Consider the following 15499-nt stretch of genomic DNA (forward strand, 5'->3'; position numbering starts at 1 on the left):
ATCATTGTTGTGTAATCTTAATGTTCTGTATACCTGCCCCTTGAGCACATTTCTTGGAATGTGTCTAGGATGCATACTGGTTTTGTGAAGGTATGTGTTTTTCTTCGTGGGTTTGTGAAAAATTTTGCTGGTAAAACCTGTCAACTCTGATTTGATTATATGTACATCTAAGAAATCAATCTCAGATGTAGAAAATTTGTATGTGAATCTCAGACAATCAGTAGTTGTATGCAAATAGTTAATAAATAATATGAGCTCAGATATATTGCCTTTCCATAATAAAAATAAACATCATCCACAAAATGTGTATACCATAAAAGCTGACTAATAAATGGATTCTTATCAGAAAAGACATGTGTTTGTTCCCAGAATGTAAGAGATAGATTAGCATAACTATTTGCACATGGTGTGCCCATGGCAACGCCGATCTGTTGCAGAAAGAATTGTTCTTCAAAATATACAACATTATTTTCCAGAATAATCTCTAACAAACTGCATATAAGTTGTACTTTTTCATTGGTGAAGCAATTATTTCTTGTAAGAAAATTTCTAATCATATTAATGCCCCATGTATTTGGGATACTTGTAAACAATGACTCTATATCCATAGTAACAAGAGCAAAGTCATTAATATCTGATAAACTTTCAATTCTAGTATGTAATTTCTCTAGAAACATTTTGGTGCCTCTTAAAATATTTTCACATTTGTCTAAGAGCACATGCAGTGTACTTTCAACATAAATAGACAGTGGTTCTGTACACCAACCAGTGCCTGAGACTATGGGACGCATTGGTGGCAGACTTCTGTCTTTATGAACCTTTGGTAAACCATAAATCTTAGGAATAGTTGGATTCAAGACATTAAAGTATTTAAACAGTGGCTCATCTATTAAATCAGTAATTAATAAGTCAAAAATCAAAAAAGGCACTTTATCAATGATGGCATTCACTGTAACTTTTGAGATTCCTCTGTATGTATGTGAAAATATTTTAAGAGACACCAAAATGTTTCTAGAGAAATTACATACTAGAATTGAAAGTTTCAGATATTAATGACTTTGCTCTTGTTACTATGGATATAGAGTCATTGTTTACAAGTATCCCAAATACATGGGGCATTAATATGATTGGAAATTTTCTTACAAGAAATAATTGCTTCACCAGTGAAAAAGTACAACTTATATGCAGTTTGTTAGAGATTATTCTGGAAAATAATGTTGTATATTTTGAAGAACAATTCTTTCTGCAACAGATCGGCATTGCCATGGGCACACCATGTGCAAATAGTTATGCTAATCTATCTCTTACATTCTGGGAACAAACACATGTCTTTTCTGATAAGAATCCATTTATTAGTCAGCTTTTATGGTATACATGTTTTGTGGATGATGTTTTTTTATTATGGAAAGGCAATATATCTGAGCTCATATTATTTATTAACTATTTGCATACAACTACTGATTTTCTGAGATTCACATACAAATTTTCTACATCTGAGATTGATTTCTTAGATGTACATATAATCAAATCAGAGTTGACAGGTTTTACCAGCAAAATTTTTCACAAACCCACGAAGAAAAACACATACCTTCACAAAACCAGTATGCATCCTAGACACATTCCAAGAAATGTGCTCAAGGGCAGGTATACAGAACATTAAGATTACACAACAATGATAATGATGCAGTACTAGCTTTGAATAAATTGAAAACTGATTTTTAAGAAGAGGATATCATATGGATGAAATAGATAGAACTATTTCTGATGCTTGGACACTCAGGGACTCTAAATGTAAAGCGTACTTTCAATCTTCTAATTCTATTACGTCAGATAGCAGTAATTTGAGAAATAATACACAAAATAATAGCATTAGAGCGTTTTTTCAGTATGCTAGTAATGTTAATCAGTATACTAATATTATTAAACAACATTGGCACATTTTACATGAGATTCCTTGTTTACATTCTTTCATTGGTAATGCACCTAGTTTCACTTTCAGAAATAATCTAACATTAAAACAACAATTGTGTAATAAAGACGTCAAAAAAACTACCTATAATTCCAGACGCAGAGGTACTTTTCCTTGTAGGTCTTGTACTGCTTGTACACATATTCATAGAACTACACCATATATTCATCCTGTTAGAAATTTTACACTATACTCTCATTCATATGCAGACTGTAAAGCCACAGATGTTATTTATTTTTGTTTCTGCCAAATATGTCATGCCTTCTATGTAGGAAAAACAAATAGAAACTTAAAGGATAGAATATTGGAACACATAAGAGACATCAGAAATAACAAAACTACTAGTGCGCTTGCTCAACATGTTTTAAACACTGACCCTTCACACTCTTTCAAGTTCTTTGTTTTACAACATATACATAGAAATGTGAGGGGAGGAGATATAGAAAATTTCACAGAGAGCCGAGAACAAAGATGGATTATCAAGCTCAATGCTGATAGATATCCAGGCTTAAATGGTTGTACATCACTGGTTCCATTTCTTAAAGCTAGACGCCTTCAACACAATTATTTTTTTGCATAAAATAAAATATATATATACATATATTTCTTTTATTATATATTTTGTATTATGCATTCTTTTTATATATATATTATATATATGCATTTTTATGAGATTATTTAATTGTTTTAAATTAGATATGCATAAATATGAATATACTATGCATTTTTATTTATATGCATTTTTATATATATGCATTTTAATGAGATTATTTAACTGTTTTAAATTAGATATGCATCAATATGAACATACTTTACATTTTTGTATATATATTTTATATTCATATGATTTTACAATATTCTTGTCATATATGCCTTTAAATTTTCAAAAGTTGTATGATGTCACTAATTGGAAAAAATTTTTTGACTGAGAGTGATATAAAACAAGCAGTTGAACAGTTAATTCTTTGTCTGATGAAGCAACGAAGGTTGCGAAAGCGCTCACCTCTCCTTTTTACTTTGTTTAAATGAAGACGTTATTGTGTGGTACCCGGTATAGTGTTTTCTCTCATATACTTCTCTTTTTATATACTGTGTTTTACCTGTATAGCCATTTTGCTTTTCGTTTATTACTGGGCTACATCTTACTGAAAGGTGTATTTCACAGTGTATGACATCAGCAGCCTTGACAAAGTAGGGCAATTGAATTGTAGTGAGTGTGACAAACCTACAAAGCATTGCTCTCTACACACACACACACACACACACACACACACACACACACACACACACACACACAGTTGCCATGTGTGGGGTTAAAACTCCCACCTAACTAGTTTATCACACTACACCAGTTCCCAGTTATAGGACATGCCACATAGATTACTGGGCTACAGCTTTCTGAAAGGTGTATTTCACAGTGGATGGCATCAACAGCCTTGACAAAGTAGGGCATTTGGATTGTAATGAGTGTGACTAGCCTAAAAAGCATTGTTCTCTACACAGACAGTGACACACATGAACACACACACACACACACACACACACACACACACACACACACACACACACACACACACACACACTTGCAATGTCTGGGATTAGAGCTCCTACCTAACTAGTTTATTAGGCTACAGCAGTATGCAGGTATTGGACGCGCCACAGAGATTACTGGGCTACAGCTTTCCAAAAGGTGTATTTCAAAGTGTATGATATCAGCAGCCTTGACAAAGTAGGGCATTTGAATTGTAGTGAGTGTTACTAGTCAAAAAGCATTGCTCGCTACAAAGACACACACACACACACACACACACACACACACACACACACACACACACACACACACATACACACATTTGCCATGTCTGGGATTAGAACTCCTACCTAACTAGTTTATCACACTACAGCAGTACGCAGTTATAGGAAGCACCACAGAGATTACTGGCCTACACCTTTCACAAGGATTTATTTCAAAGTGGATGACCTCAGCAGGCGTGTCATAGTACAGCTATGGGGAGGACAGTGTGTGCGCATGGATCATAACCCATTCATCTAGAGGATGACACACCGCATGCTGTGGGCACATGCAGGGTTATATTACACAGGTACATGTATACAACTGCTAAATGACTACTTCCTTGTACAGTCATGTTGCACATCTAGCACTTGTACCACATAGTCTGTCATGCTGACAGATACCAGTGGCTAAGGTCTACAGTGAGTGGCATCTGAACCTCATGTGGTTGTAGCCATTTGACTGTGTGCTGGGTGGAACAGTCCTCATAATGGATGGCCCCTTGTGACAGTCACTCTCTTCCACACATCTGTGTACGTCTACTTTTGGTTTATTATAGTGTGTTGTCCTTGGAAATATGCCTGTATTCCTATCCAGTATGTGTGCAAAGCATGCGTGCTGCATACTGAGGAGTGTTTTCACTAACATCTGCACATGCCAGATATGTCTGGTCCACTGTTGTTTGCAGACATTGCCTTCATTTGTTTAAGAGTGTGAGCATGCCCAGTATGCCCTTCTGTATTGAATGTGTGGATCAATTCCAGATAGTTTGTACTGCAGTGCAGACCTTTGTGTTGTACACCTACAAGTGGCATACTGTTTCTGCAGGGTATTCATCAATCATTTAGCAATATGGGACAAACTGTGCAGGGGATAGTGTGTACTTTAGGTGATTGTGTCTGTGCTGCTTCAGCTGCATGGTACTGCTGTTAGAAGAGATATTCAGACATGTGTATTGTTATACACAGTGATGTTTTCTGTCCTCATGTACTGTCAGGTGGGCATTCTTGCTGACAGTGATGACTTGGGGGACAAGGGTGACTGCAGCTGTGTCCGGTATTGTGGGCAGACACCAATGTATTCATGGTAAGTTATGCCATTCTGGAGGGGGAGCTGCAGACACTTGGTGCTGGGTTTGTGTATCCAGTTCAGCACCTTGGTACAGTGCTGGCAGAGGATCCCATACTTGTCCGCCCATCAGCATGGCACTATGGCCTTATCTTGCTGTGGCAATGCCTCACAGCTGTACAGATTTGCACAAGTTAGCCAGAGGCAGGGGCCATGGCTCAGAACATTTACCCTATTGTGGTGTACAAGCAGGTGTGTAGACACCCATTTATGTGTTTGGTGCAAGGGATAGTGTGCACACAGCTTGGTGTCAGACCCTGCACATTCCATGCTGCCCATAGTCCCACACCCCCCTCTGTTGTTCTAACATCTTCTATACATTATGCATACATTCTCTGATATTTTCCCTAAGGGTATCACCGCATCACAGGTTTGTGTTAGTGTTGGTCTACAGTTCATGCAGTGGGACATGGTGGACATGTTACTGTGGTTTGTCCACATGGCCTTGCATATGGCTTACATGGAGTGTGTTATATTGTTATTTGGGTGCCCATGACATAACATGCTTCGGCAGTAATTGTGAGACACAGGCCTTTGGCAGGTGCCTGTGGGGCATTAGGTGTTGACGCAGGCCGGAGGAGGCAGGCCGTTGCATTCTGTCAGTCCTACAGTCCCAGACCACCATACAGTATATTCCTCTGGGGTGACAGGGTAGATGTGATAATTGTTCATGCCAATACCTTCTATCAGTCTTGATGAGGTGGCGTGGATGCGGGCAGGGTGCTACCTACAGCTAGGCATACACCTGCATGGGGCACCTGCACTGCATGCTGCAGTCTTCCGCTATTGCCATATGCAGATGGGTTCGCACTGTACCCATTTCCCACAGCAGGGATATTGCCAGAGAGGTGCCTGTGGGTGGTGTTTGCATGGCTGGGTGCATGTGTGCTATGGACACTACTTGCATCTGATGCACAGATGTGCAAGGGGCATTACAGTTATGCTGACATGTGCAGGTACATCAGCTGATTCCCAATACATCAGTCCTACCTCCTTTGTGATTGGCAGGTGTTCAGGCAGACATCACCAGTATCCCCTACTACAGGTTCTGTTACTGTGATGCATACCTATATGTACAAATCCAAGGGTGTCACTATTTCAAAGTGACACAATATATACTGTATGTTTAGGGTACTTTCCCCTGTGTACTGCTTGTATATCTAGCCAAACAGCCATGCCATGTCAGTTTTTCAGATGGTGACACATATTACCACCATACATTACAATGGCTTACTGCTAGCATGTGTTATACTGGTGGGGATTGTCTTTGGCACTGCAGTCATAAGAGCGTGTCCCTGATATCAGCAGTAGTGGGCAATGGCCACCAGGTCTTACCTCAAGATGCATACATACTGACCACTCTCACACATTATGAAACACACACCATCCTAACACACACAGACCTGCATATTGTGCAAATGCTACAACCTATCCTTCTACCATGGCCACCTCTGGCCATCTGTGCTCCATACGTATTATACCTACTCATACATGTTACTCCATTTCTACACAGGATTGGGGGGGTACACCTGAGAGTCAATACATTTCTACACTGGATTTGGGAAAGCGGCAGACCTGTCTTTTTCCACATGGCTACATAGGTGTGGGGGGGCACTCCTAACCTAACTGTTACTACATTTCTACATAGGATTGTGGGGAGACACACCTGACTGTTTTTACATTTCTACATATGGTTGTGGGGGGACACACTGGACTGTTTTTACATTTCTACACAGGATTGGGGGGGCACACCTGACTGTTACTACATTTCTACACAGCACTGGAGGGGGGCACACCTGACTGTTTCTACATTTCTACACATGATTGGGGGACACACCTTACAATTTCTACATATCTACATAGGATGGGGGGGCATACCTGGCACATGCACACATTTGCTATGACTATATTGCCATGTCAGGTACTCCATTTCATTCTGTATTCTAACCTATCATACTGACTAGAGGCATATCAGTGTACTACAGGTCTTAGCTTTGGTTACCTTACATAGTGTCTGACTTCCTACCCTTCAGAACTAACATCCCACTGCCTGACCTGCTGTTGTCTGTTTGTGTAGGCCTGGGGGTGGGGAGGTTACCCATAGGTATCATTCAAAGGCCATAGCACAGGCTCTGTATGGCTTTGTCTACACCTGTCCTGCTGGCTGAGAGCGTTGTTGGTATGTGAACCTCCCTGACTGACATGTGGGAGTCATATGGACACACATGTTGCGCAGCACATTTCCTGCAGTGGGTTTTGTCATCCTGTGTAGTACTGGCTACTGTGGTGACTCCAGTATGTGTTACAGATATCATGGTGCCACTATGGGTGTCTACTATCTGCTGCCATAACATTCAGCCACCCATTTCCCTTGCATGCTCACATCCATACCATAGATACAGGTAATGACACATTCTACTTCATTTGACAATTGGTAGGTTGAGTGACTTACCTTGTGGTTGTGCCAGGACTAAGGATGGTGCTGGAGGGCTGCCTATGTTGGATGCACATAGTACACTCCCTATACATGGTTGAGCACAGGTGGTGCCATGTTTGGCATCCTTTTTACTGTATGTGTGAGTCAGAGAGAGGGGTCATTCCTTGTGTTAGTGTATGTGCTATGCGTTGTCTCTATGCCATGGCCTGGGCATACTGGGCATGCCTCCATCTGCCTACTGGGGCAGGCTCAGGTTGTTCCTCCTTTGAGTCACTCTGTGCCTGTGCAGGCCTTGGCATAGATGGGGAGCTGTGTGGCCCTGCCTGTGCTGTTCCTGCTGCAACTGTTTCCACAGGATCATATTGTGCAGCATGGCACATACCATAACAATTTGGATTCATGTAGCTGGTGAGTACTGCAAGGCTCCATCGGATGTGTCCAGACAATGGAACCATGACTTGTGCATCCCAAACACACACTCTATTATAAGTCTGGTGTGTGCGACCTCCTCATGCTTGCTTTCGTCTGTTGTGTGTGCATTTCTGATGGTTGTCATCAGCCACCGCTCCAGTGTGTAACCAGCATCCCCCACTAGGTGACCATAGGGGATGTCCTCATTGGCAAATCTCTGGTACAGCTGCGTCAGATGCCAAATGTGGGAATCGTGATAGCTTCCAGGGCAGCCAGCACACACATTCATTATAATGCCCTGGGCATCACACACGACCTGGAAGTTGATGGATGGGAGGCTCCTGCAGTTGATGTAGGCCCTATCCTGATCACCGGTTGGTGCATTGATGCATATGTGTGTGCAGTCTATAGCAGCCACTACTGCAGGGTATTCTGCTATTTGGTGGAATAGATGCATATTACTGGCCAACACCTCTTGGGTGTTGAGGAAATATATGTGCTCACTGGCATGTGCTGACATGGCATCCAGGAACTGGTGGAATACTCTGGATGCTGATGCCTGTTAGATCCCCATGATATCCCCAGTTGAGCTTTGGGAGGTACCTGTGGCTAGTATTCATAGGCCTACACATACCTTGGTATCCACTGGGATGGGTTCCCTTGGTCAGTTTGGTGTGGCTGGCACAGCTCAACAATTTGCTGTAAAGGGTCCATTTCCACCCTATAGCGCTCCACTATCTCCAGCTCATGTAGCCCCTGGTAGGTTACCCTGGGTCTGTACACTCTTCTCCATCTCCTTACTGTGGGTTGATTGGTAGCATTCACATCCTTACCACCCTCAGCCTGTTGTACATGTTGTTCTATGTTGCCTGCTGCAGCCCCTCTCATTTTGTAGTTTTGTTTGTTAAAAGTTCCCCGCTTGTCTACACCAGTGGTGTAGAGTATGGGAAAAAACAGAGGGGAAGGTGTTTGCATAGTTTATAGTAGTGTTCTGGGCTGGGCTGGTCTGCTGCCTGTGTAACTGGCTGATTCTGATACATTTCACCTGCCAGCTATGCTAGTTCTCCTTGATTACCTTCCTACTGCTGTTTTCCCTTTCCCATTGCCTTCCTGTTTAAGCCCAGGGGGTGCACCACACAAACAGAGTGCTCAAATGTGCACAGTGTTGCTATTTTCTGGTTTAACCTTCTTTATCTTCCTTTAAAACCCGGTGCGCGGTGCACACCTGTTTAGGCAATGCAAAGAGTGCTAGGCTGATTCAGAAGCACCCCCTAGCTTAGCTGTGCTAGGCTAAGAGCAAACCCGAGCCACAAGGCTCCAATCCACTTGCACCAGGCTATTCCTACTCTTATACTGTTGGGACCTGATTAGCATGGTGGGGAAAACTGGGATTCACTATCATTCTCTTCATTTGCATAGGATTGCCTGCTAATGCATAGTTGCATGTCTCACACTGAGCCTCCCTCCTTAGCAACCACTACTCACTGGTCATGTTGTCTTCTGCCTGCCATTGACTTTCATGGCAGAATTGTGATTTTAGTTAGAATGCTTATTTTAGGTTTATTTTATTATTTCCCCCAATCCTGTTTGCGTGCTGCTGCCTTACGCTTAAACAGCCGAGATCGGCAAAAAAAAAAAAAAGCTTTTTTTTTTTAAATTTTTTAGGCTGTTTGCAATGCCAATGGCCTTACACTTGGCCATTGGCATGCTTCCTAACTAATATGCAGTCTTTATTTGGAGCTGTCACAGCTCTGTTTTGGATTTTGCTGAAATGTACTCAGTTACTATCCGACTACATTTCTACAGATTGCACTATTCCTGCACGGCTGGTTTCAAGCTTCATGGATCACAATTTCCCCACATTTGTATGGATTTGATCTGCAAATTGGGTGATCTGCATACAGGGGCTTGGTCCATGCAATACTAGTGAAGGAGTGCTCATGCATGCCCCTGCAGGCTGTTCCTGGATCGCATGGCAGACATATTGCCTGCTAGAGCTCTTGCACTAATCCTGCACACTGTGCAAGGCATGCAGAATATGGAGCTAGTCTTCTCCTTCAACTTGTTCATACAATAGCCACTTTTAACAACTGTGATTTTGTTTTAGGCGAGGATGGGAACTTAATTCTTTATTCTTTTCTAGATCACCATGGCCCATTTTTCCATATGATACAGATATAACAGTGGTAGCAGAGATAATACAGATATAAAAAAATTCAGTAACCACAACATAATAATACTAAGAGACATCAACATATATCTGCTGTCAGATAAAAATGTCTAGTGGAAGCATTCCTGCCCCAGTACAATCTCCACCAGCTAAGAAATATCCCTACCAGAGCAAACATTCTACAGATGATACACACTGGAAGAAGACTCCCAAATAAATGTACACTTCCAGGTGGAACCACTTTTATCATTTAAATCCTCAGGCTACCTACTATCTTTGCAGATTCCAGAAAGTACCTTGGAAAGTAGGGAAGACAAAGTCCATACAAAGGTATACATCTCTGAATGGTGTCCCTTATACCATTAAAATGAACCTGGTGAAGCTTTGCATCACTTTAACACACTTGCCAATAGTGCTAGACAAACACTTTCCCATTACAATAAAGAGGGTGTGCGGTAACCACTGCCCATGACTAAACATTACCCACAAATCCTTAATGAAATAAAAGGAGAAATCTTGGAAACTAAGGACATCAAATAATAATCACACCATCTGCACAAACTGTTTAGCACTCAGGAAATACGTAAACTAGTCATTAAGGAAGCTAAAGCCTGTTATTTAGGATCTCAACTTTCTACAAAATTGACTAACCCCAGATGGCTCTAAAAAAATAATTAAATGTGTCTCCTACTTTGATTCTTTGACTTACCTTCAGTTGCCACTAAAAAAAAAATAACAAAGCTTAGTAACTACATATGCACTTATAAGCCTATAAATTACACTGGTCTGTCAGAATTTAAACCCATGGTACACTCCAGTCATTCCAACGGGAACCTTAATAAGGAGACATGGCTTCTCTTCATACTACCACCTTATCACAATCCAGTAACTTGTTAGCCACCTTATCACAATCCAGTAACTTGTTAGCCACCTTATCACAATCCAGTAGCTTGTTAGCCAGTCCCTCATCTCCATCTTCCTTTGCTGATTTAGTGACCTTCTAGTTTAGAGCAGGTATGGCAAGAGAAGCAAAACAATGCCTGGAAAAATGAGATATTAGAAAAAATAAACCTAATTCCAAAAGTGTCCACTTTGCTTTTCTAAAACTGTGCAAACTACTTTCTAAATCTACATGTTAAACTTGTCACTAACAGTATGAATGCTCTGTCAGGAATTTTAACATTCTCTTGTAATACTCATTCCAAAAATGTACTCCAACCTCATCTGCCGATTTCTGCCCCATCTCAGTCTTTGCCTAATATCCACCCAGCTGTTAAAACTCCTCATCAAATAACAGCTTATAACAGATTCCCCTCATGTCCTCTGAAACAGCCGTAATATCCTTCCTTGAGTTTTATACTGTTACTGGTTAACCTATCTCAAAAACGGAAAAAGAACATGTATCAACAGCCATCATAATGGGAGTTTGGAGAAGGTACACCACCAAATTTTCCTATAAAAGCTGGAATTGGTCGCTTTTAGCACTATTGCAATTTCCTGCTTTAGGAATTACCTGCATAATAGATTGACTAAATTCAAAGATGGCAATTAAACCATGAATGAAGGTTAGTGTACTGCAACATTTCCACAAGACATAGTCTTTGACCTGATCTTTCTCTCCATCTTTTTTTAAGCAAGATTAATATGATCACACCCTCCACAAGTATCAGTCTGTGCACAGATTATATCATACAACTCAAAACAGGATGTTATATCCCAGAATTACCACAAGTACTATAAAAATACTCCTTATCTATATAGCCATCTAAAACCTCCTGACAAAAATGAAAAATAAAAAAAATAAAAACACCATCATGGCATTTGAGACATCGAATACACTGTCATCTTCCTGCTTGTAAAAATTGACACCATTAATAATTCTCCCATAAATATTGTCCAACAATCCAATTACTAAATTCTTAGAGTCAAAAACTGTCACTAAAAAGGTACTACCCATTTTAAAACAGTATATTCTATTTCTAAACACTTCCTACTAGAAGGCAAAAGAGCAATAGCAAAGAATGTAGTAAATCCTAAAGTTACAATATTCTCCACCCATTATCACCCTGCGCTCTGCTCACAATACCAGCCTAATACAAAGCACTGCCAATGCAATAAGCAGAATTATAAATCTCTCCCATCTCTATGAGGATCAAAGGCAGCTGCCTACCTGCTACAGCTAGATCCACTCTCCTCTCACCCAGCCTCACCTTTAAAATCTTCCATGAGCACTGATGCCCCTCCCTTGGCTCTACACTACAAGTACAATATTCACTATGCTCACTGTGAAACCAGGATAACAACACCCTTACATTAGAGTGGCCTCCATTTGATCTGAGAGTCAGATAATAAGTTTTAATAAAATTGTGCCTGCCAACTGGAACAACCTTCTACAAGAAATAAGACAATCTGCTGCATATTGGTTGGACTAATGGTTAAGTTGTTTACCTTGCAACCACAAGGTGCAGAGTTTGATTCTCACTTGGGATAATTAGTTGGGCTTAAAATGGCCCACAAGGGTACTTAGCCTAGTACTAATCCAAGTTACTACAAGGCTTTTAGTTACAGGCTATATGACTACCGAAAAAAAAATACAAATGCATCTGCAATTTGGATAAAGGATATCTGTACAAATCACACTCTGCACAGCAACAGCTAATAATGCTTCTTCCCATCAAAAGTACACTCCATAAATCAACGTGCGATAGCAGCTACATAACTATGGAAATAAAGCTCTTTAACACATCTCATAAACTACCATGGGTGCTTTCTCCCCTTTCTTTTAACCCTCTTTCTATACTCATCCTCTAACTTTCATACACTTGTTCTGCCTTACATAATGCTATAGTTCTTACAATGTTTTGCTTTCAGTACTACTAATACCCTACTAGATTCTTTCTCTGTTTTCTACGATTTGACCATGGTGCTCTTCTACTTGCCTAATTATAATGGCAACAAACTCCAGAACAAGACACCGACCATTGTGTATACCATGCATGTGTACTTCTTAGCTCTTTTTAAGAGCTCATTTTAGAACATATTAGGGATATTAGGAATGGGAAAGAAAGTAGTGCCGTAGCTAAACATGTTATAGATAATGGTCCACAGCATAAGTTTAGATTTTTGTGTTAGAAGTCGTTACTGACAACATTAGGGGGGGGTGACATAAAGAATAAGATGGAGTCAGCTGAACAGAAGGGGATTCTTCAGTTTGGAGCTGATAAAATATCCGAAATAAACAATGCAGTCACATTAAAATCATACTTGTGAACAGGTAGACTAAAGCATTAATCTGTAAAAGTTTTTTTATTATTTTTTATTATTTTAATTTTGTTAATTATTTTAAATGGGTGATGCTATCTGACTGACGGGTCTATATTAGATCACCAAATGCTTAAAAAAGCGAACGGTGATTAATCGACCCTATGTAAGCTAAAGCTTACAATTTTGAACTGTCAGAACATCGCTGTTACAACATAAAAAAAAAAAAAAAAAAACACTTTAAACATTACACTAAATGGGGGGCTTTGCTCCCCCCAGATCCCCTACTTAAATATATCAACTCCAAGACCGCAATACAGTGCCGAAAATGGCAAAGTAACGAAGCGGCCAAGCAAATTCTTTCCCAGGGAAAGAATTCACTTAAAAGCCACTTCAATATTTTGCCATTTCAGTCTTTTGAGTTCAACCAAGACGCATTCGAAATAATACGTCTTCAGTCTTCTAATAGGGAACCTGATTGACTGTGAGATTTCATTGGCTGTTATTGATTGGTTAGGGCGGATAGGCTGATCAATTGCCATATCTGTTTGATTTACTTTGTTAATATCAGTCTGATGAAGCAATTTCATTGTGAAAGTGCTTACTACTGGTTACTACCTTCAATTAAAAATATTAACCCGTAGCTGTGTGTTCTGGTGGTTTGCTGTGATTTTTGGAATTTATCTACTGTTGTGCGTCACACCAGATTTATCCAAGTACTTTGCTTAGTTTTTATGCTTATTGTCTTTGTGGCTTTGGACTGGAGCATGGGTGAAGGGCAGAATATTGAGCTGGACTATAACCCAGCATTTAGAAATCCTTCTGCGCTGATAGACCGTTTGAACAAGATGCTGCTTTCAGATGTGAATCCACTTTTATTTTACAGCTGAATTGCAAGGACAAACTACTGCCATTGATGAGGGTATGCAATTCCCGTTTAATAAGCAGCTTAGAGATCTGCAGAATAAATTATATAAATTTAAGTGACTTCAGTGAGAAAGGTTTCACCTGGGGGCTGCATTACATCACAAGGTTGTTCCTAGGGGCTTAAGAGTCCTAAAAATGGGGTCTATATCAGATAACCAAAGTTTCAGAACTTCGAATACCATCTGGTGTAACCCATATTATCAAAGTTCTGAAACTTTGAATATCTGATATAAAAAAAAAGAGAGAGAGAGAAAAAACAAAAGTAACCGCTTTAAGGAGGGGGGCAAGCCCCCCTGCACCCCCCTACACCAGCCGCTACTTAAATATACCAACTCCGAGTGCTAAACTTATTTCAGTCGTGAGTGTTTCCCAAACTGGTAAATGCAGACTGTATGTCTTTGATAAGACCTGTTATTAGTCTTGCATGGCTTGAACCTGTGACGTAACATGAGTAAATCAAAGTGCTTTGGCACATGCACCCTGCCAAGAACAGCAGGCTTTAAATAGTGCATAACAAACATAAATGAATGTCATTAAAAAAAAAAAAAAACACGAATGAATGTCAAAAAAAATGTTGAAGTAGACTGGTCCTCTCTAAGCAATACATAAAGCTAAGTAACTAACACATGAAACATATTGAATCTAATTTGTAAATGTATACCCAAATTCATCAGGTAAGTCAAGACAATCAAGAGTTAACTGCCCTCTTAACATGCATGGTGTGTCAGTGGCAGACATTAGACTGTTAGAAATGATATATCTAAAGAAACCACAATCTCTGAACACCACATCAAAGACCTCAAACTCAATACCACAATCAACAGAACATGCTGGAGGGACAAGTTCATAACCCAGAGACTGCCCATGCTATGGAATATACTTCTCATACATGTCAAACAGAGCACCCCACTGGCCCTTTTCAAGAGAAATCTTGATGAGTGGATGGGAAATAGAAAATCCACCCCGGGGATCACACCAGTGGTTCTACATGACAGAGACATTGGGAACTAAGGGAGGGTGACACAATGCCAGGGAAAGCCTATAGGCTAGGCTTGTAAAGGCTCCAGGGTCATTAGCTTTGTACACACCTATGAACACACCTATGAACCTGTTAGAGGAAATGTTTGTAGTGCACTGAAACATGTTATAAGTGGTCCAGACAGTGACACTTGAGAATTCATAGTACAATAATCACTAAGGTTGTGTATCCATTGCATTCAGAGAATAGAACACAGAAACAGCACTGTAAATGTTATTAAGCACAGTGCTACAACAATATGGCCTAGCAGACATGACAGCTGTTTTGCAGACAGTATGTTGGAAGTGCTTAATTTATATGTGCTCATTATACAACTTAACAAAATCACAGTGCGTAGGCAGAACTGTTTCCTTTTATTACATTCT

Source organism: Protopterus annectens, chromosome 5.part0, assembly GCF_019279795.1.
Source record: "Protopterus annectens isolate FY-2018-M chromosome 5.part0, PAN1.0, whole genome shotgun sequence".
Taxonomy (NCBI): domain Eukaryota; kingdom Metazoa; phylum Chordata; order Ceratodontiformes; family Protopteridae; genus Protopterus; species Protopterus annectens.